Genomic DNA, 24,060 nt, shown 5'->3' with positions numbered 1-24,060 from the left:
TAATGAGACAGAAGGTAGGAACAATTTAGGCTAACCATTATGGCTGGGAATCTGCCACAGCCTGTTATTAAGGAAGGAATTGCAGGGCACTTAGAAAAGCTTAATGCATAGTTGGCATGGTTTTATGAAGGGGAAACTATTTTTGTCCTGTAAAATCATACAAATTATATTTTGGAGATCCCTGAGAATGTCAAGATTAGAGTCATGCTGGAAAAGCATAGCATGTCAGGCATCATCCAAGGAGCAGGAAAATAAATGTGTCTGACAGGAGCACTTCAGCAGAAACCCCTGGTAAAGTGACAGGCAGTTTTGATTAAGGGAACTGGTCAACATGAGGCTTTCCAGAGATTTTTTGCAAGGTATCACAAAATAAACGTTCTCTCACAAGACAGAGGCTCATAGTATGATGAATAATATATTAGCATGGGATGACAGTTGCTTAACACATAGAAATCGGAGAGTCAGGATTAATGGATCTTTATGATAAAAACGTATCTTCTAGATTACCACAAATATCAGTCCAATGGCATCAGTTATTTACAATCTATACTGATAGCCTGACGGCGGGAACTGAGTGCAATATACATCCGAGTTTGTGGATGACACTGACAACCAAAAGGCAGGCTGTTATTAAATGGAGAGGACGTACAAAACGGAGCAGTACAAAGGGTCTGGAGTGTTCCTGTTTATGAATCATAACGTCAGCATGCTGATGCAGCAAGTGACTAGGTTGGTTCATGAGGCAGCTTCCTGGGGTGAAAGGATTGAATTATTGAATACATCTAAAATGGTGAGGCGATTATTCATGGTGGTTGAAATGAATAAGGGTGATATTACTGAAACGTACAAGATACGGAGGGGAGTTGTCAAGGTAAATGCTGAGAAGGTGTTTCCCCTGAGTCTCGAACTCGAGGCGGTAGATACTGAATAAGGGACATCGATTTCAATCTGAGGTGAAAAATGATGTTCTCTCTCAGGAGGTAGTGAACATCTGGAATTCCCTAACCCAGAGAGTTGTGGAGGGATACAGGGAATTGGGTAGGAAAGTGGAGTTGAGCCCGGAAGTAGATCAGCCATGTTCTAATTGAATGAGAGTTCAAGCCTGAGGGGCTGAATAGCCAACTCATGTTCCTACTTCTTAAGTTTTTATGTTATGATTTTGGAAAGTAATTGGTTATTTTCCTGAAAGTTGTGTTGTACAATGTTTCATTCGTGAGAGGAGAAAATTTGCCAGAGTTATCCCTGGATGGGAAATGGGGGCAGTCTTCAGAGCGATTCCAGAGCAGAAGTTACAGAGTGGGGAAGCCTGGAAAGAGGGATTGCGGCTGGGGGTCACTTCCTGACCAAGCCTGGAATTTCCAAGTGCATTTCCGAAACTACACCTAACCATCGGCGTGGCCTCGATCTGTCTGTGTGTAGCAGGTCCGAAGGACTGAATAGAACATCAGAACACGAGTGTGCCAAACGGCCCTTTGACACTACCCCACCAGTAAATAAGGTCATGGCTCCTCTCATTGTGCTCCCAGCTGCACTTTTCCCTCCATGCAGCATTATCCCTGATTCATCTGTCTACGGAAAATCAGACAAAGCCATAAAAAGATAATATAATATTAATATAAAGTTTCAGCCATCCCAAACTTCTGGGAAAGAGAATTCCCACTTGAATGAAATCCCACTTTGTGAATTTTTCCTCACTCTGGCTCTGAATGTGGTTGGAGGATGTCACTGTTTCCTTTTCTAGTACTGCTCCTCCACTGCTCACAACAAATTTTAAATGTAACCAGGTTGGTAATATGACCGAAGATAAAGGTCTCAGACTGGGTCAGGTTTCGTGATAGGAACAAGTCAGGCAGATTTCTTTCGTCAGGCGCCGGTAACAAATAGGGCTAACGGAGCAGCATGTTAGATTTGTGGTTAGCACTGCTGCCTCATATCAGCAAGGAGCTGAGCTCAATTCCAGCCTCGTCCGACACTCTATGTGGAGTTTGAACATTCTTCCCGTGTCTGTGTGGGTTTCTTCCCTGTTCTCCAGTTTCCTCCCACAGTTCAAAGCTATGCAGCTCAGTTTGACTGGCCATGCTAAATTACCCAGTGTGACCAGGAATGTGAAATTTAAGTGGATTAGTCATGGAAAATGCAGGGTTACATGGATCGGGTCGGGGAACAGGTCTGGATAGGATAATGTCTGGTGGGCTGGTGTGGACTCGATGAGTCGAATGTCCTGCTGCCACACAGTAGGGGTTCAATGACACCGGCATCAAGACTGGGCTATACAAACAACCAGTCGGTATATACCTGATCCACTCGCCTCAAGGCTTTGTATATTTCAATAAGATCAGCTCTCATTCCTGGGCTAGCCTGTTATAGTCGCCATAATATCAGCTCTTCATGCATGGAATAAATGAAGAGAAACATCTATGAACTGCTTCCAGTGTTACTGCATCCTTGCCCAGAGAAGAATGCAAAAATAAAACTAATCTCACACACCGATGAGTCGGTTTATTTTTGTTTTCTCAGAGTGCAGTGAGTCTTATGAACACTCTTCCCCGCAGAACATGGGAGGTAGAAATATTGGATACATTTGAGGCAAGGTTCACGAATCACAAAGGAGTCAAGGATTATCGATCAGCAATGTGCAGTGTTGGGGAAACTGTAGACAGTGGTTCCGAATGACATGGCTCCAGAAAATCCAGGAATTAAATGAAATGGATAACATCGATAAAGTTTTAAAGGGAAACAAGATGGCAGCGATCTGAAAGGTCTGCTTTGCTGAGCTCTGCATCACAGTAATGCTCTATCCCACCCCATCACAGTCATTTACTTAAAAGTCAACACTAAAAGAGCTACAGAATCCTTAATAATGCCAATTTGTCAAGTGGAAATGGCAAAACATGGGAAAGGATCGACTAAGTCCCAACACGCAGGGCACCTGTCAGAAGCTGTCAGCATGCCTGTGGCCGCACCTACAACCCCCTCTGCTCGTTCGATGGACCCAGTTACTCAAAAGGTCTTGGTCATCAAATTCACCAAATTACATGAAATGATTGAAGGCATGATTGTAGAAAAGTTCAGCAGAAGGCTAGAACCCCTCTCAGCCGTGCTCCAAAAAATATGAGCAGCAAATTGAAAGCCTTGGAAACAGAACGGATGAGGTCGAGCGTAAAACTGCAGGGGCAGAGTCTGTAATCAATTCCTCTAAGGAGCGGATCCTCGCCCTTAGAAAACAGGTCCGTACCTTAACTGAACAATTTGACGACCTCGAAAACAGGGGCAGAATGAAGAATGTTCACATCATCGGTCTGCTGGAGACATAAGGTGTTCAAAAAGTGAATCTTTTTCGAGAACTGGCTGCCGTGTTCCTTCACTTCGAAGCTGAAGAGGGACGGGTGAAGAGTGAGACAGTTCATCGAGTTACGGTGCGCAGATCAGACTCAGACTAACGCCCTCACCCTGTCCTTGTGTGATTACGTAGTTGCAGAGACAATCAAAGACTTATGGGAGCTTCCAGAACACAGGGAAAAGATCCGACGAGGGCTCCAGAATTATGTTCTTCCAGGTCTTTTCAGCGGCAGTGATTCAGATGAGAAAATCTTTTGATGATATCAAGAGAAAATTAAGGGAACTTGAGATTCAGTATTCCTTCAAGAACGCAGCGGTGCTCCATATGCTTTCAATAATTCTACGCTCTGGTGGATGTTTCAATAGATCCATTGACGCTCCAGAGGACGTGAAAACTTTGTGGACACTATAAAGCAGGCCGGATGCTTTAATACATATCCATAATAATTCTTCTCTCGTTTTAAAGAACGTTTGTTGAATCTTTCTTGGTATTAAGTAATGTTAAATTACAGTCAGGGATGGGTGGAGTACACAATTTTAAATTGATTAATATGACTATTCGTTTTTCTCGTGCTTAGTTTGTGTGTCGGGTTCGGCTCAAGCTGAAAGGAGTTATGAAGCTGATCATGAAGACTGAATGCCTACGTTAGGGCAGTTCAATCCCGATGTTTGTGATTAATTGCCCGGGATGCAGTATTGATAATGGAGCAGAAGATAAAGATTTGTGACGTGCAACTGCCCCCAGAGGGGGGAGGGGTAAATGCCCGTCCGGAGTGCCATTGGCACTTTTTAGCCTGATTTTTGTTTGTTTTTATATGTATTTATTTGTAGAACATTTTGAAAGCGTGTTAGTTGTTGTAGTTTTAGTTAGTTTTTTTAGGCTCGATGAGTCTTTTTTCATTGAAGCTCAGCGATTTGTCATTCAAGTTCTTCCTCTCTGGATTTCAAATTTTGTTCCAGTGTGTTATGGCTAATGTCATTATAAATGGTGTTTCTGGAGCATTAAAGGGAGGCAGTTAAGAGGAAAAAGGTACCTTCCAGCTTTAACAAGGAGAGGGTTGATCTTGTCCTATTGCAGCAGATGCACCTCGATGACAAGGAATATTTGACATTACAGCAGGGCGAGTTTGAACGGGTTTTTATTTTCGTCTTTTAATACTAGGAGTAGGGGAGAAGCCATACTGGATAAGAAGAATCTTCCATTTAAATTACTAGATTGTATTTGATACTCACGGAAGGATCACAGTCCCCCAAGGCTTGAACTATGGTAAATAATCCAATATTTTGAATAGTAATTGCGACCCACACCCCGACCCCGGCGACCCTCTTAAAATCCTGGTAGATGCATTTTCATGCATCATGGCGCATTATCGTAGAAGGAGATTTCATCTGTCTTATGGAACCCTCAGTGGACAGAATGTCCGAAGGTCCCTCAATACCCTCTTTATAATGTAAGCCATTGGTAGATATGTGTGCAGAACTAGAGCTGGTGGATGTCTGGAGGCACATCTACCTCACAAGTAGGGCTTTTAATATCTTCTTTAACCCGCAGAAATGCCACACCAGGTTTGATTTCTTCCCCATCCCTGCAACAATCTTAGATTCGGTGGCATCCTGCACAATTGGGAATATTACCATTACTGACCATACTTATTGATAAAGATTTAGGGAAATATAACAGATTCGAGACACTGGCGAATGTATCCCTTTAGTGTTAAGACTAGTTAGTTCATTGAGTATTTCTGTAATGAATTCCGATCTTTCTTATCCATGAATTCAGATTCAACCAGTAACCCATCCATTCTATGGGAAATTGTTAAGGCTTATGCCAAGGGAATAATTATCCCTTAGGATGTGACAGAAGGGGGAGCAGGAACGCTGGTTTGAGGCACAGCTGACGGCAGCCGAGACGGCATACTGTGATAGACCCTCAGTAGCTCAGCTGCAGAGGATCACAACGCTTCGGTCTACAGTGAATTTCACGCTCACACAGACAGCCAAGAAGGAACTTACTTTTGCAAAACAAAGGCTGTTTGAACATGGTAATAAGCCAGGCAGATATTTATTCTATCTTGCCAGGAAAACGAGCGGCCCTCTAAGCCATTAACTCAATTCGGGAAGATATTGGGATCCTTACCTTCAATTCCAAAAAGATTAGTGTCTCCTGTCCAAGATTTTTCTCCGAATTATTTCAGACTGAGCATTATGAGGATAGATGGATTAAAATTGAGTCATGTTTCATTTTTCAGGAGTAACCCCTGAATAAGTGGTGTGCCTTAATGAACCATTGTCTTCGCAGGAGGGTGTGCAGCAGCTTCAGAATACAAAGGTGCACATTCCTGACAGATTTCCTCGTGTATTTTATAGATAATTTATAAACCTATTGTCAGGGCTGATGTTTAACATGTTCTGTCACTCATACAGTCAGGAACCCTTCCCTCCAACCTTAATAGAGGCTCATATCTCTCTGATGCTGCAGAAAGGAAGACTTTGGAGGATTGTGCTTTTTACACGTCAATCTCACATTTAAATGTTGGTTTCAAAATCCTGTCTGAGACTCGTGCATTAAGGCTGGAAACCTTGCTGCCTTCCCTTGCCAAAGAGGACCAAACAGGCTTTATAAAGGGCCGCAGATCTTCTTACAATGTGAAGCGTTTGCTCAATATGATCCAAGAGTGTCAACAACAATCTGTCCAGTGATTACTGATGTCTTTAGATGAGAGAAGGCACTTGATTGGGTTGAGTGGCCGGATCTCTTCTGTACATTAGAACGGTTTGGTCTATGCAAAGTTTTTATCAAGTGGGTGAGGGGCCTTTACCGCGATCCTCTGGCTGCGGTTCTCACTAATGGTGTGGCCAACCAGTAATATTAATATTTCTCCAGGCAGCCGACAACGTTGACACCTTTTGCCATTGTTGTTTACGTTGGGGATTGAGCCACTGGAGGAGTCCATCCATTGGGATGCCAACATATCTGATCCAGAAGTGGGAAAGAAGTCACGTAAGATTACACTGCAGATGAGGGTCTTATGTTTTTTGTCAAATCCCGTAATTTCGGTAGTTTATGTGATATAATGCATTAATTCACTTGTTGCCTTTCTGGGTGATAAGATTAATTTTACAAAGTTGGAGGCCATGCCTATGGGAGGTCTTAGGGAAATACCTGATACTGAGGGCAAATCCTGGTTTCCTTTTAAATGGTCACTGGGGTGGTTTTTCTATTTCAGTATATTCATTACATCTGTCTTTTATCATTTATTTAACGTGAACTGTGTCCATTTGTTTGACAAAATTAAACAAGACCTTCAAAAATGGGAGGCATTTCAAATATCCTGGCTAGGTCAGATAGCTGTTAATAAAATGAATGTCCTTCCTCATTTCCGATACCCCGTGTGAATGTTTTCTTTGATGTTTTCCAGACAGATGTTTAGGATACTTAATGGCTGGTTTAGCTCTTTTATTTGCCACCATAAGCGATTCCTTATCAAGCTAAAAAAATTGCAACTACCCCACAGATTGTGGGGGGTAGATCTCCCCGATTAAAAGGTATCAATTAAGCTTTTTTCATCATCCTATGTTCGTGCAGGGCCGCAGAGGCCTCGGCGTCAATAGGGCTAGACATTGAGCCCTCTCAGACAAAGTGAACCCTTATTAGTCTGTTGTTCTTAGATAAAATGACAACTGTTCGCCAAGCTGGGAATTTGTCTTGCAAACGTTTCGTCCCCTGTCTAGGTGACATCCTCAGTGCTTGGGAACCTCCTGTGAAGCGCTTCTGTGATGTTTCCTGCGGCATTTATAGTGGCCTGTCTCTGCTGCTTGCGGTTGTCAGTTCCAGCTGTCCGCTGTAGTGGCCGGTATATTGGGTCCAGGTCGATGTTTTTGTTCATAGAGTCTGTGGATGAGTGCCATGCCTCTAGGAATTCCCTGGCTGGTATCTGTTTGGCTTGCCCTATATTGGTAGTGTTGTCCCGGTCGAATTCATGTTGCTTGTCATCTGCGTGTGTGGCTACCAAGGTTAACTGGTCGTGTCGTTTCGTGGTTAGTTGGTGTTCATTGATACGGATCGTTAGCTGTCTTCCTGTTTGTCCGATGTAGTGTTTTGTGCAGTCCTTGCATGAGATTTTGTACACTACATTGGTTTTGCTCATGTTGCGTATCGGGTCCTTCGTTCTGGTGAGTTGTTGTCTGAGAGTGGCTGTTGGTTTGTGTGCTGTTATGAGTCCTAGTGGTCGCAGTAGTCTGGCTGTCAGTTCGGAAATGCTCCTGATGTATGGTAGTGTGGCTAGTCCTTTGGATTGCGGCATGTCCTCGTTCCGTTGTCTCTCCCTTAGGCATCTGCTGATGAAATTGCGAGGGTATCCGTTTTTGGTGAATACCTTGAATATGTGTTCCTCTTCCTCTTTTTGCAGTTCTGGTGTGCTGCAGGGTGTTGTGGCCCTTTTGAATAGTGTCTTGATGCAACTTCGTTTGTGTGTGTTGGGGTGGTTGCTTTCATAGTTCAGGACTTGGTCTGTGTGTGTGGCTTTCCTGTACACCTTTGTGGTGAATTCTCCGTTCGGTGTTCTCTGTACCATCACGTCTAGGAATGAGAGTTGGTTGTCCTTTTCTTCTTCTCTAGTGAATCGGATTCCTGTGAGTGTGGCGTTGATGATCTGGTGTGTGTTCTCTATTTCTGTGTTTTTAATTATTACAAAGGTGTCATCAACATATCTGACCCAGAGCTTGGGTTGAATTTGCGGTAAGACTGTTTCTTCTAACTTTTGCAACAAACACATCGACCTGGACCCAATATACCGGCCACTACAGCGGACAGCTGGGACTGACAACCGGAAGGGGCAGAGACAGGCCACTGTAAATGCCGGAGGAAACATCACAGAAGCGCTTCACAGGAGGCTCCCAAGCACTGAGGATGTCACCGAGACAGGGGACGAAACGTTTGCAAGACAAATTCCCAGCTCGGCGAACAGAACCTCAACAACGAGCACCCGAGCTACAAATCTTCTCCCAAACTTTGAATAAAATGACAATATTTGTGGAGTATTGTCAAAAACTAATGATTATGAATACTGTTAAAACTTGAAGAACAATGCGTCAGATCGAGGGCAATACATCCAAAACCATGTTTCTTACCCCTTTAATTGCTATACCAGGTTGTCAACCGGGGATAATGGATTCCAGGTTTAAACTATAGGCAGCGAGGGGGGGTACCTTGCTTGGGTTATTTAGAATTAGTAGAATCCCTACAGTGTGGATACAAGCCCTTGAGCCCAGCAAGTCAACTTCGAACCTCTGAAGAATAACCCACCCAGACCCATTCCCCTACCATTCTATATTTATCCTGACTAATGTCTGAACTTACAGATCCTTGAACACTTTGAGTGATTTAGCATTGGCCAAGTCATCGAACCTGCACATCTTTGTGACCAAAGGAGGAAACTGACGCAGTCACAGTTGAGAACATACTAACTCCACTCAGCCACTCAGCCAAGGCTGGAACCAAACTTCTGACCCTGGTGCGCTGAGTCAGTATGCAAACCACTGAGCCACCACGTGTTACTTGAGGGAGAAACAATGATATCATTTGATCAAATAACTCGTAAGTATGAAATACCTAGTAGAGATTTCTTCTGTTGTTTCCAGACTAGAGATTTGATTTTAAAAACACACACCATTAACAGACTCTTACAGATCCGATACAGAGAAGCGGGTGCTTATTGCTAAGAATACACTCTTTGTCAGTACCCTTTATCATTTCTTGGAGAGTGTCCCCTCAGACAAGACTGTGCAGCTTTGTGACGTCTGTGCGAGAGATTTGGGGGGTTTAGATCTCTTCAGTGACATGGGAGGATATTTGTGAAAATGCTATAAGGATTTTGATCTGTATTAATACCTATTCCATGCAGTTGCAAATTCTTCATAGGGTCTATCTAACACCAGATTTTCTCTCAAAATTCAATGTGGGATTATCTTCAGCAATACTTAAATACAGAATGACTACAGGCACTCTTACTAATTGCATGCAGGCTGTGGATATATTGGATCACTGTGTTCGGTGTGGTAGAGTGGGTCTTGAGGACCGAATTGGAGTTAGACACCGTTTCTCTTTTCCTGCGCCTGCAGAGTATCTTACGCAGATGCACATGGGAAAAAAATATATCCTTACTTTCTGTGCTAGGAAATAATATTCTGTTGTGTTGGATGTCTGAAACTTCCAGGATGTGTTGGGTCTTTGTAAGCTCATCATGGAGAATATCCCTTTGGACATTCTCACCAGTATGGTGCAACAAAAAGCAGAGACGAATATAAGTCATAGAGTCATAGAGATGTACAGCATGGAAACAGACCCTTCGGTCCAACCCGTCCATGCCGACCACATATCCGAATACAATCTAGTCCCACCTGCCAGCACCCGGCCCATAACCCTCCAAACACTTCCTATTCAATACACTCATCCAAATGCCTCTTAAATGTTGCACTTGTGCCAGCTTCCCCCACTTCACCTGGCAGCTCATTACATACACGAACCACCCTCTGTGTGAAATAGTTACCCTGTAGGTCCCTTTTATATCTTACTCCTCTCATCTTAAAATGATGCCCTCCACTTCTGGACTCCCTGACCCCAGGGAAAAGACTTTCCCTATATACCCTATCCATGCCCCTTATACTTTTGAAAACCTCTATAATGTCATCCCTCAGCATCCGAAGCTCCAGCGAAAACAGCCTCAGCCTATTCAGCCTCTCTCTATAGGTCAAATCCTCCAATCCTTATAAATCTTTTCTGAACCCTTTCAAGTTTCTCAACGTTTTTCCGATAGGAAGGAGAGCAGAATAACACGCATTATTCCAACAGTGGCCTAACCAATATCCTGTACAGCTGCAACATGACCTCTCAACTCCTGTACTCAATACTCTGACCAATAAAGGAAAGCATACCAAACGCCTTCTTCACTATCGTATCTACTTGCGACTCCACTTTCAAGGAGCTATGAACCTGCACTCCAAGGTCTCTTTGTTCAGCAAAACTCCCTGGGACCTTATCATTAAGTGTATAAGTCCTGCAATGATTTGCTTTCCCAAAATGAAGCACCACGCATTTATCTGAATTAAACTCCATCTGCCACTTCTCAGCCCATTGGCCCATCTTGTCAAGATCCTGTTGTAATCTGAGGTGACCTCTTCGCTGTTCACTGTACCTCCAATTTTGGTGTCATCTGCAAACTTACTAACTGTACTTCATATGCTCGCATCCAAGTCATTTATGTCAATGACAAAAAGTAGTGAATCCAGCACCGATCCTTGTGGCACTCCACAGGTCAGAGGCCTCCAGTCTGAAAAACAACCCTCCACCAACACCCTCTGTCTTCTACCTTTGACCCAGTTCTGTATCCAAATGGCTAGTTCTTCCTGTATTCCATGAGACCTAACCTAGCTAATCAGTCTCCCATGGGGAACCTTGTCGAAACCCTTAGAAAAGTCCATATGGATCACATCTATTCCTCTGCCCTCATCAATCCTCTTTGATACTTCCTCAAAAAACTCAATCAAGTCTGTGAGACATGATTGCACATGCACAAAGCCATGTTGACTATCCCTAATCAGTACTTGCCTTTCCAAATACATGCACATCCTGTCTCTCAGGATTCCCTCCAACAACTTGACCACCACCAACGTCAGGCTCATTGGTCTATAGTTCTCTGGCTTGTCCTTACCACCCTTCTTAAACAGTGGCACCACGTTAGCCACCTCCAGTCTTCTGGCACCTCACCAGTGGCTATCCATATTACAACAATCCCAGCAAGAGGCCCAGCAAACACTTCTCTAGCTTTACACAGAGTTCTAGGGTACACCTAATCAGGTCCTGGGGATTTATCCACCTTTAACCGTTTTAAGATACCCAGCACTTCCTCCTCTGTAATATGGACATTTTGCAAGATGTCACCATCTATTTCCCTACATGTGATATCTTCCGTATCCTTTTCCACAGTAAATACTGATGCAAAATACTCGTTTAGTATCTCCACCACACTTCCTGTGCTAGGAAAAGTATTGTGTTGTGTCTGATGTCTGAAACACCCCCGCCCCCACCCCCACCCTCCTTCCCCCCGGGTCTGTTGGCTCGTCGTAAGCTCATCATGGAGAATATCCCTTTGGACGTTTTCACCTGTATGGTGCGCCAGAAAGCAGAGATTTATATAAGATATAGCAATCTTTTTTGGATTACCACGATTAGGCATATCTGTTACTCTAAAAATGGCTTTTACATAGCAATGACGATATTGTCTCATGAATCTAATATGAAGAATTGTGAACATATGAATGTGTATCAGTTAATGCTCTCGAAGAACAAGAGCTATCGCTTTCTTATTCTGAGCTGTATTATTTATTTGTTATTTGTTGTTTATTTTTGTTTTTCTTCTGTCCGTTTATAGAGTTTAACTTGTTTTGAATGTACATGCCCATGGGTGAGTTATTTGAGTTGTTTTGTTATTGTTTCAATATAATAATAAAAATCTATTTTTCAGTTAAAGAAATTTTAAAAAATTAAAATGCTAACATTGATAGAATAGAGTCCCAAAGAGCTCTCATTAGATAGACCACTCATGGTGGTTTACACTGAATATCACCGCACCTTGGGTGATGGGGTGAGGTTGAGAGAGCATCCCCTTCATGATAAACTCAGTCAGTATGGGGAATTGAACCTGCGCTGGTGGCCTCCCTCTGCATCACAAACCAACCATCCAGCCAACTGAGTGGGAGACTGTGTAACTGTTACACACAGAATCAGTCACAGACAAAGGGCAAGAGAAACATTCATGACAAGGAAAAAAGGTATATTTGAGATAAACATCATGGTAACGGCTGAGGATAAAAACGTTCTCTGTTAGAAATTGTATTTTATAATGAGTCAAGTGTTTGGAAGCTTTCTATTACGGAATACAATAAGGTGAGACAAGTGAAATAACCAGAATGACTAATTGTGATTGGATATCGATAACCGTAAAATAAGTGCATGTTTTTGATTGTTCTGTGGAAAGTATGCTGACTATTGTATGAATTTAGAAAGCAGATGAAATATATTGTTCGAGGAGTCTGTCCCCATGGGAAATGCCTTCGGAACACAAGCAAGAAGAAACACTGGGTAAAAAGTTTCTGAGAATCGTCTGCTCGGTAACAGGAAGCTGGGAGTTGAATGACTGAAAGTTCCTGTAAGGTGGAGCTGAGAAAACCATCATTTCACCTCCAAACGTATTGAATGTTGGAGCATGTTTGAAGTACTGAGTGGCCTCATGATGGATTTTAATTGTGTGTGATTTGAAAGACGTACACCTCTACTCCATCCTCTTACATGTTACACACGGGGCACAACCGTTTTCCTGCAATTGGGAATAAGCTGGAACATGATCTGGAAACTTCCATAAAAGGCATTCTCCAGAATATTCTATAACTGTGTGGGGGGCATTAGAGTTGCAGAGAGAAAGAGAGGGATGGTGCTGTATGCAGTAGTGAGAGTGGTAGAGCATGAGCCTTGTTCGGGAATCGGTGCTATAACAGACATACAGTGAGTGTGAGGGAGCAGAGAGAATATGGTGACCCTTATCCTAACAGAGTGGGGAAGGTTATTGAAGCTTGACCTGTTTTGCTGGACATTTCGTCAGACCCCAGAAACTGCACTGAGCTGGGTGGTGAGCTCAGACCAGGCTCGGTGGATCTGGTGGTGTGATCCCTCTGGGAAGAGAATGGTCCCTTTTGTACTGGCCAATCCACCAGGACTTCCGTGCCCCTGTCGAAAAACGTGATGTAATTTCCCCTTATCTGCCATGCTTAGGGTAAACTGTGCAGGGCAGCTCCAAACTGAGGAAGCTCAACCGTGTGGCCCTTGGCCTTTTAAAGATGACCCCAGTGTCAGGGTTCATGGAATATCCAGGAGCATCCGGGCGATTTTGAGTACCTCCAGTCATGATGGGTGGGAGAATCGGGCTGGCATTGTATGAGAGGGACACAATGGAGTGGGGCGGGTAGTTAATGAGATGAGTTTGGTAAGATAGCATCAGGAAAGTAGTTCAGCCTCGTGCAGACAATCCCTCTGACACACTTAATGAAAATGTCACTGAGACAGTTTCTTGTTAGATTCAGCCCAGTGAGGCGAAGACTCTGCTGTCCTCACTCCTACTTACAAAGCTGCAGAACAAATGCTCATCCAAAAGTCTCCATTGGCAGAAATCACAGCAATATCCCTTTCACTCATCATTCTTCAAAGTACTGACCCGTGTTGCATGATACTATCGAAATGTCTTCATTTCAGCATTCTGAAACCTGTGAACATATCCTTCAATGACATTTTTCTTAGTCTCCCCCACTCTGTTTCCACTCCAAAACGAACTCATTTATAGTCATATTGCACGAGACTCCCAGTATGACTGGACCATGGCAACCAAAATGTCCATCCAGACTCACCCCATTCCCCTGCCCTTGTTCTTATCCCTCTAATCCTTATCTATCTGTGTATTTGTCCAAATGCCTTTTCAATGTTGTTATTGTACCCACCTCAATCACTTCCACTGGCAGATCAGTCTGTATGCATACCACACTCTATGTAAAAACGTTGCCCCTCAGGTTCCTTTTTAGATACTTGTTTTCCTTTCCAAACATTAATGGATGTCCTCTAGTCCTCGATTCCCCAAACTTGGGAAAAAAATTGAAGTATTCACCCCATGCACGCCTCTCATAATTTTATAAGAGTTACACTTCAATAAGAACCCCCTCGGTATCCTACGCTGAAAAGAAATAAGTTCTAACCTGTCCAACCTCTGCCTATAACTTAGAGCCTTTAGACCAGGAAACATCTTTGGAAATTTGTTCTATGCTCTTTCTCGTTCAATAATATCCTATCTAGAGCAAGATGAACAAAACTGAACACAATACTCCAACTGCAACCTACCTAACATCCTGTACAACTGCAATATAACGTCCCAACTTCTATACTCAATGCGCTGATGAAGGCCAGTATGCCAACAGCCTTCTTCACTGTCCTGTGTATCTGTGACTCAAATTTCAGACAACCGTGCACCTGATCTCCAACGACCTTTTGTTCCACTACACTCCTTAAGGCCCTCTCACTCATCATTAAACTCCTACCTGGATTTGACTTTCCAAAATGCAAGACGTCACACTTATCTGTATTAAATTCAAATTGCTATTTCTGAGCCCACTTCCTCAGCTGACCAAGGTACTGCGCAATTTCTGATAATGTTTCTCATTGTAAATGATGCCTCCTAATTTCGAGTCATGTGCAAACTTACTAACCTTGCGTTGTGCACTCTGGTCCAAATCATTGGTATAAGATAACGAACAGCAATGGGCCCAGGACCGACCACTGAGGCAGTCCACTAGTTACAGGCCTCCAGTCTTACAAGCATACCTCCACCATAGCCATTTGCTTCATAACGTCAGACCAATTGTGTCACCGATTTGCCAGTTTACATTGGTGTCCGTGCGATCTAACCTTCCAGAGCGGCCTACCATGTGGAACCTTATCAAAGGCCTTACTGAAATCCATATAGACTATGTCCACCACCCTTCCCTTGTCAACCTTTATGGTCACTTCCTCAAAAACTCTAACAAAAATTCTAAGGCATGGTCTGCCACGCACAAAGCGATGCTGACTGTTCCAAGTCAAATTCTGTCTTTCCAAATGCATGCATATCTTATATTTCAGAACCTCCTCAAGTGGTTTACCGAAAACAGATATGAAGCTGACTGGTCTATCTTTCCCAGGCTTTTCTTTGCAACCCTTCATGAATAAGGGCACATTTGTTATCGCCCAGTCTTCCGGGTCCTTGGCCCCTGAACTGACTTCTCTCGCCACCGGCAGTGCTATTAGATATATCTGGTCAGGACCAAATGATTTATCTGACTTTATGCATTCTAATATGTCCAGCAGCACCTCTACTGTGATATGGGACTGTACCAAGATATCACAACTAACCTCCCAATGGTCACAGGTCTTCTTGTCTTTCTTCATGATAAACACAGAGGGGAAATTGAGGACCTCACCCATCTCTTGAGGTTTTACACATGCATGCCCATTTTGGATTGTAAGTTATCTTATTCTCTCTCTAGTTGTTCTTTTTCTTTACTGTACCGAATTTGGATTCGCACTAATCTGCTCAGCCAAGGCTATCGCATTACCCCCTTTTCGCCTTGCTGATTTCCTTCTTCAGTAAACTCCTGTATCCCCAGTGTACCTCCAGGGATTCCCTTGGTCCCAGCTGCCTGTACCTGAGCCACCCCTCACTTTTTTGCTGGTCAGAGCCTCAATATCTCTTGTCATCCTGGGTTCTCTCTTCCAGCCTCACTTTCCCTTCATCCTCACAGGAACATATAGACCTTGACCTCAAGCTATCTAATTTTTGAAGCCCTCCCACTTGCCCGGGATCGTTTTACCTTGAAACAAAGTACTCCAAACATCCCCTGCAATCCCCTGTCGAATTACAACAAAATATGCCTTGCACTAATTTAGAACTTGATTCTGTGGACCAATTTTGTCCCTACCATTACTATTTTAAAAATAATACAGCTCTAGTCTCTATTACCAAAATGCTCGGCCACTTTACCTCCATCACCTATCCGACCTTATTTCCCAACAGTCGGTCGAGTTTGTCCCTTCCCCAATAGGAACCTCTCTATATTGCTTGTGGAAGCTCTCCTGAACACACTTAACAAATTACGTTCCATCAAACGCCATAACCATCTGGAAGTCCCAGTCTATGTTAGGAAAATTAAAATCACCTATTATGACAACCCTATTGCTCCTGCAAGTCTCGCCAGTCTCCCTGAATATTTGTTCCTCTAATTCCCATTGATTATTTGGAGGCTTATAGTGCAATCACTATAACATTACCATCCCCCTCTTAATTCTTTACACCGTTCACAAAACCTCATTGGATATTATCTCAGTTATTTCAGCTTTAAATGCTAGAGTGATATGCGCCTTAATCAGAACTATTTATATTTAAATTGTTTCCATTTATATCTCTGACTCACATTGATTTTCACATTCGCAGCACCCCTTGTCAATGTACAGTGCAGATATAGAGCTGGAAATGGATGGGAACTGCATATCCTGTCACTTTCAGCATTGGTTACATTTTTCACCACACTGGGCAGTGATCTAACACAGTGTTACCGAACAATGCAACAGCCTGAGTTTATATATGAATGACCCAGTGCGGACTGCACAGCTGCCCATGATGAACATTTAGCCCAGGATTATAGATCAAGCATTGGTGTGGGTTGCACAGAGTTTCATACTGGACATTGCTGGGTTGCATACAGCTGTACACTAGCCGGATCTACACAGTACTCCAACCTGAATATGTAATGGATGGGCTGGTTATGCGAGTTGGATTGCGAATTTGAGATTACAAAACATCTGACAATACCTTTATTTTTAATTTCAATCTTGTCATTGGACCCTTCAAATCCTGACTTATCCTGTTAGACCCATCCTTCTGGATGAGACATGGTGAGTGTTGTTGCAGCATCTGAGTCTGCAACATGACCAAGAAACGGAGCAGAGGCTGCACAGAGGGGAGTCTCCGTAAAATGGAATGAGGGAATCACAATCAGATCATCCGTGGTCTTAGTGAATGTTGGGGCAGGATTGAATGGACCACTAATGCAACCTATTCATAGATTTCTGTTTGTTCCAAGCAAACTCCCCTTCTCTCCCAGTGTCACATACTGGTGGGGAGTGAGTCACCTCCTGCTGTCCTTGCATAACAGGATGCTGGCCCTCACTAACCTCCAGATCTCCCTGTGCCCCACTTTCGAGCTCTGAGTGACTCCCTTCTGTCCCTGCGTCACAGTCTTAAGCAGTTGAATGACTGCGTCATGTTATGTGTCCCAAGCTTGAGCAGCTGTGTGACTGCCTCCTGATCCAAGGTTTGCGAAAGTAGATGTCCCCCTCCTGCTACTGACCGACAGGTTCCAATATCTCTGTGCTCACCTGCTGCATCTGTGGAATGGAGTTGAGGGCCCGAATGGCCTCTTCACATTCCTTACAGCTTCTCTTGACTAAAAGCCTTTCTCCTGTTTTTTGTAAAACAACATCAAAATCTGAAAGATGTATTTTTGTATTTTACTCTCAGCAATTGAACAAACAAGTTGCCTGACAGAATTCAGAAGCTGAATAGCCTCCTCCTGTTCCTGTGTTATATATTCAAGAGGCAATAGAGTTTCAGAGATGTACAGCACGGAAAAATACCTTTCAGTCTGATCGCCCATACCGACCAAATATCCTAAATAAATCTCCTCCCCCTTGCCAGCACTGGGCCATCTCCCTCTAAACCCTTCCCATGCATGTATCCACCCACATGCCTTTTAAATGGTGTAACTGTACCTGCCTCCACCACCTCTTTTGGCTGTTCAATCCATACACACAGCAGTCTCTGTGTGAAAATGTTGTTCTTCATGTTCCTTTTTAAAACTTTCCACTCTCACCTTAATCTTTGTCTTCTAATTTTGGACTCGCCTGTCCAGGGTAAGAGACGTTTACTGTTTACCTTATCAATGCCCCTCATGATTTTATAAAACTCTTTAACGTCACCCCTCAGCCTTAACACTGAGGGGTGACGTTAAAGAGTCTCAGCCTTTTCAACCCCTCCCTGTAACTCTAACCCTCCAACACCTGCAAAATTATATTAAGTCTCTTCGGCACCCTTTCAAGTTGACAACATCTTTCCGACCGCAGCGAGATCAGAATTAAAGGCAATATTACAAAAGTGGCCAAACTAATGTCCTTTACAGATGCAACACGTCATGAAAATGTTTAGACTCAAAGCACGTACCAAAAAGGGAAGATTACCAAGTGCCTTCTTCACTACACTGTCTATCTGTGACGGCACTTTCAAGGAACGGAGAACCTGCACCACAAGGTGACACAGTAGCTCAGTGACGAGCATTGCTGTTTCAGAGCACAGCGATCTGGGTTTAATTCCATCCTTGAATGACTGCCTGTGTGGTGTTTGCACATTATCCCCGTGTCTGCATGAGTTTTCTCCGGATGTTATGTTTTCCTCCGACTGCATAAAGATATACTGGCAAGGATAGATTGGCCATGCTAAATTGCGTAAAGAACCCAAGGATGTATAGGCGAGGTGGATTATCCATGGAAAATGCAGACTCAGAGGGATAGGGTAGTGGTTTGTCCAATGGGATACTTTTTAGAGGGTCGGTGTGGCCTCGGGGAGAATAGGCCGTTTTCTCACTGTAGGGATTCGATAACTTCTATGGAGTTCTCCTTGACTGGATGCTTTCGACAGGACCCTACCTACATGTCTTGCATGGAGTTGTCTTGCCAAAATGCAACACCTCACATTTAACTAAAATAAACTCCATCTGCCACTCCTCGGTTCACCTAAGCAAAGTCCAATTATAGTCTGAGAGATCATTCTTCACTGTCGACGACACCAACCAATTTGGTATTCTCTACAAACTTACTGACCATAATTCATATACTCAAATGTAAATGATTTGTATCAGTGACAAAAGGCAGTGGACCCACTATTGATCTTTGTGCCACGCCACTGGTCACAAGTCTCCAAGTTTAATGAACAAATGTCCACTGTCCCACCCTGTTTCCAATATTTAAGAAAGTTTTGGATCTAACAGGCGAGCTCTCCCAGGATTTCAGGCAGTCTAACCTTATTAACCAGTCTAAAATGTAGAACATTTTGGTTTTCTTACTGAATTCCATACAGACAACATCCACTGTCCTGCCTTCATCAATCATCTTCATTACTTCCTCAAAAGGTTCCATCAAGTCAGTGGGATGTGATCTCCAATGTAAAATGTCCTCTTCAGACCTTGTCTTTCCAAATGCATATCGATCTTTTTCCTCGAAATCCCCTCCAACAATTTAGTCACCATTGACGTCAGGCTCACCCGATCTATGGTGACCTGTTTTTTCCTTAATTTCTTAAATAATGACACTATGTTAGCAGTCCTCCAGCCTTTTGACATCTCACCTGTGGAAATTAATGTTACAAATATATCACTAAAATGCTGAACAATCTCTTTCTTAGCTTCCCACAAACATCTGGGATACAACTGATCAGGTCCCAGGGATTTGTTCACCTTTATCTGTTTTAAAATGTCCAACACCTCCTTATAATATAGACACTTTCAAGGTATCACTATATATTTCTTCATTCTCTCGCTCTTGTAACCTCCTCCACATTAAATACTGAGAAGAAATGCTTGTTTAGTATCCCTCCAATCTCAGGTGCTTCCACACATAGGTAGCCTTACTGATCTTTAAGGGGCCCTATTCTCTCCCTAGTTAATCTTTTGACATTAAAGCATTTGTATAATTTCTTCAATAACTCGTTAACCGTTTTTCTAAAGCCATCTCTTGTCCACATTTTTCTGGCCCGATTTCTCAATTGACTGTACACTTACTGCCCTTACACACCTCTCGGGAGTCACTTGATCCTCAGCTCTGCTTACCTGACATATGCCTCCTTCCTTACCTTGACCAGAGCATCAATATATCTAGCCATCCAGCACGCCCTGCACCCACCAGTCTTGCCCATCTCACTAATGGGAACACGTTGGCTCTGGTCTCTCTGAAACCAAGTTTTGATGGCCTTGCGTTTTCCAACCATCCCTTTACCTGTGAATAGGGTATTCCAATCAGCCTTTTAAAGGGCTAATGTAACACTTTCAAAGATAGCCTTGTTCAAAGTTAGAACTTTAATGTTTACATCAGGTCTTTCCTATTCCAAAACTAATTTAAAACTAATATTTATGCGAAACAGACTTGAAATTTACATAAACACTTCCTCCCCCTCCGTAACAGTCTCGAGAGGCTGTATGGGCTCCTCGTGGCCCTCTGTAATAGACTGGAAAGGCTGAATGGCCTCCTCCTGTCCCTGTGTAACAGACCCGAGACATTAATTGACACAGCAACCCGTGGATTACGAGCAGCTGTTAAACTGGATCTGATGGAGATCCATCGCTTCTCAGTTACAGAAACACAAACAACACAATGTACGTACTCCAGGTGCCCTCTCAGTAACACTTCATACAGCTGAAGCGACATATATCTTCGTTTTGAATGATCCTGTTGGCAATATTTTAGATTTCCATCTTTTCAAGTAGCAACAGGCTAATATGGGCTGAATGGCCTTCTTTTATCCCTCTGTAAGAGGCCCATAGGGACAGAATTGCTTCGGCCTGTTGCTGAGCAGCAATCTCAATGCTCTGTCTCATGGTTATGAAAGGATTTGATAACAGGGTACTTAAAACCAGGAGTAGACTCACACTGGTCAATAAGTATTATACTTTTGGGTAAGATATCTAGAAACTTGCCCACCCGACTTTTTTGTGCAACCGATCTGTTATTTTATAACTGTCTCCTTTCATAAACAGAGTGGAACACATATAGACCACTGCAGTGCCCTTTAATACTCTCATATACAAGTTTTTAAAAAATGATTCAAAAGATTTAAAGATTTATGGTCCATCCCTCAGCATCCCTCATCCATTACTTCCAAACCCGGTAAATGTTCCCTTTTATAGTGATATGAAAAGTGATGTGTGGAACTGGTTAACTGAGCCTGTTTGTTTCATCATGATTTAGAGATCCCGGTGTTGGACTGGGGTGTACAAAGTTAAAAATCACACAACACCAGGTTTTCATCCAATAGGTTTCATTGGAAGCACAGTCGCTTTCAGAGTGCTGCTCCTTCATCAGGTGCTAGTGGAGGACACAGTTCTAAGGCACAGAATTTATCGCAAAAATTTACAGTGTGATGTAACTGAAATTTTACATTGAAAAATACTTTGATTGTCTGTTGAGTCTTTCATCTGTTCAAATATCATTTCTTTCATGGGTAAATTACAAAACCTTTTTCTTTTAAAGTTGCATTCTCAGGTTAACAGTAACAACGAGTGTAAGTTAGATAATATTTTGAAAGTGTTAGCCCCTGTGTTCTTTGTCTATACCATAATGTTTAGATTGATTCTAATCTGAAAAGTGAGATAACAGTATTTTACATGAATTCATGCAGTTTTTGAGCTCAGAGTTCGACATGAATGCATGAAGTTTTTGAGCAAAGTACAATGTAACTCTGCAAGTACAAATTCGCCCCACAAAATATATGTGTGCATGTGGGTCTTTGTCTCTTTGTATGTGTGTGTTTGTCTTGGTTGGGGGTTGTGAGTGTGGGAGGGAGTGTATATGTGTGTGTAGTGATGTAGAGTGTCTTAAGTCTGTGAGGGGGTGCATGTGTGTGTGTCTGGGGTGGGACTTTTAATATCAGTGAGAGAGAGTGTATATGTGTATGCATGAGTGTAGAGTGGTCTAAGTCTCTGAGCGGATGCCTGTGAGAGTGTGTGTGTCAGTAAGGGTGTGTGTGTGTGTCTGTGTGCATGTCTGTGTACATATGTGTCCGTGTGTATGTGTGTATAGGAGTACGTGTGTGTGTGTGTGTGTGTATGTGTGTGTTTGTGTGTGTGTATAGTGCAAAGGTGGTCATCTGCAATGTGACACGAACCCAAGGCCCCAGCTGAGGCCCTCCTTATGGGTACCGAAATTTGTAATCAACCTCTGCTCGGCCACTTTTCGCTGCTGCCTGTCCTGAAGTCCGCCTTGAAGGATGGTCACCTGAAGGTCCGAAGTTGAATGTCCGGGACCACTGAAGTGTTCCCCAACTGGAAGGGAACCATCTGTCTGTTGATTGTTGTGCGGTGCCCATTCATTCGTTGTCGTAGCCTTTGCTAATTTTCCCAGTGTTTGTTCAGTGACTGTGCATAATGCCAATCTCCATGGATTCTAATTATCCCAGTGGAGGGTTTCCATCTTTTCATGATAAATGGGCGCCGTTCAATGTGTTATCCCATAACATTAGCGGGAGCATAACTGACAGGGAAGAGCAGACCCAGAGAGAGGGGGGGGAGGGGGGGGGCGGGGGTAGAGATCAGTATCTGAGAACATTAGACTGGAATGTTCCAATAATGGATCAGAACCTGAGAACATTAGAATGGAATGTTCCAAAAATGTATCAGAATCTGGGAACATTAGACTGGCATGTTCCAACAATAGACAGGAGTTTATACATTTATGTTTGGCGTCTTTCTGCACTTTATTAGTTGTCATTATCATTGCGGATCCATTACGCTCTTCTCATTATTCAATATTTTTATTATCCTTTCATGGCTATCGTTGGTGTTCCTGGTAAGTGTCAACGTCCAGATTTTTTTTTGTTCTATAAACCGGTTATGACTGTATTAATGTTCTTTTATGTAGCCTACACTTCTTGTCACTATTACTTTTCTGTTGAAACTCTCAATCCAGATATTCACTCTTCAGACCCCTATTAACTACATCAATGAATGTGTTCAATGACTGTCTCCCTCTCTGAGCTGGCGTTGTTACTCTCTATGTTGAACTACTCAGTTAGAGCGGAGAACGACAATTCACTGTATCATTGCCTTTGTTATTTAAATATTAAGAGCAGGGAGGTCACTCTCCACTGTTCTGGTTACAAACTCCACTTCCTTCCACTGTTTCCATCTCATCCCTGGCGAATATCTGCGACTGAAGCAGACAAGTCACCACTGTGGGAGATCCCTTTGACCATGAACTGATTCATGACAGCATATCCTGACCATTTCTAACTTGAAATGCTCACCACCACAGAATGGTTAGCACTGCTGCCTCACAGCGCCAGAGACCTGGGTTCAATTCCCGACTCAGGCGACTGACTGTGTGGAGTTTGCACATTCTCCCCGTGTCTGCGTGGGTTTCCTCCGGGTGCTCCGGTTTCCTCCCACAGTCCAAAGACGTGCACGCCAGGTGAATTGGCCATGCTAAAAAGCCCGTAGTGTTAGGTAAAGGGGTAAATGTACAGGAATGGGTGGGTTACGCTTCAGCGGGTCGGTGTGGACTTGTTGGGCCGAAGGGCCTGTTTCCACACTGTAAGTAATCTAATCTTAAAAATATATCTGACTGGTTTAGTCCATCTGCTGTTTGAACCTTGAGCTATGAAATACAGTTTTAATGAAGCCAATAATCTGCTGCTGACACTCCCGGTTTCAAACTTGCCGAAGCAAATCTGATTCGACCTCACACCAAACTCCCATCCATCTGCCATTTATGTGCACGCCGATGTGTATTGCTATTGTGTCTGGCAATGCCTTTATTTTAACATTCTCATATACTTTACCTCATCTGTCCATGAAACTTCTCTCGGTCTCTCTCTGTCGATTAAGAAAAAGCCTGCCAGTTGTTCGTATTTAAAATAGTTTCCTCCATGTGCGTTCCTTCTCAAACAATGAGTTTCACATTCAACCACGCCAATCGCACGCACAAACAGACTCTCTCTCAGTCTTTGATGAACACACACACAGCAAATCTTCTCATTGTTAAAATTATAGTAATCTGATGTGAGTATAGTTAGCACATGATAGTAAAGTTTGCAAGACTCTCTATGCTGGTCAGACAGTGCAGTTTACTGAGCAACACACGAGCAAGCTCTGCACAGCTCTCCATGCTGGGCTGTCATCTTGTCCCAGTTTATGTTGTTTGTGGTGTTCTGTCAAGCAGATTCAGAATTTGATTAACAAACAATTTCAACTGATCTGAAAATGCCTTTATTCAATTTTCTCATTCTTGTAATTTTACTCTCTAAGATCTCACTTCTCCACTAAGTCTCA

The sequence above is a fragment of the Chiloscyllium punctatum genome, chromosome 16, assembly GCF_047496795.1.
Source record: "Chiloscyllium punctatum isolate Juve2018m chromosome 16, sChiPun1.3, whole genome shotgun sequence".
In the NCBI taxonomy this organism is placed as follows: domain Eukaryota; kingdom Metazoa; phylum Chordata; class Chondrichthyes; order Orectolobiformes; family Hemiscylliidae; genus Chiloscyllium; species Chiloscyllium punctatum.
The sequence above is the reverse complement of the archived record's forward strand: the minus strand, read 5'-3'. Positions refer to the sequence as shown.